We start from the raw sequence: 220 nt of genomic DNA, 5'->3' as shown, positions 1-220 counted from the left end.
TCTTGCTGTGAGGCGACAGCGCTAACCACTACACCACCGTGCCGCCTCATTGTTTGTTTACATGTTCGAAATAAACTATCATCATCATCTTTGAATCTTGAATTATTAAAAAAAAAAAAAAAAAAAATCAACAAATCACTACTGTGCAGTCGGACAAGCCTTTACTCTGGTGCCCTGCGTCGTTTGTACCGCGCATGCGCAGTATAGCAAATCGCCTGAG

The sequence above is a fragment of the Neoarius graeffei genome, chromosome 20 (assembly GCF_027579695.1).
Source record: "Neoarius graeffei isolate fNeoGra1 chromosome 20, fNeoGra1.pri, whole genome shotgun sequence".
NCBI lineage: Eukaryota > Metazoa > Chordata > Actinopteri > Siluriformes > Ariidae > Neoarius > Neoarius graeffei.
The sequence above is the reverse complement of the archived record's forward strand: the minus strand, read 5'-3'. Positions refer to the sequence as shown.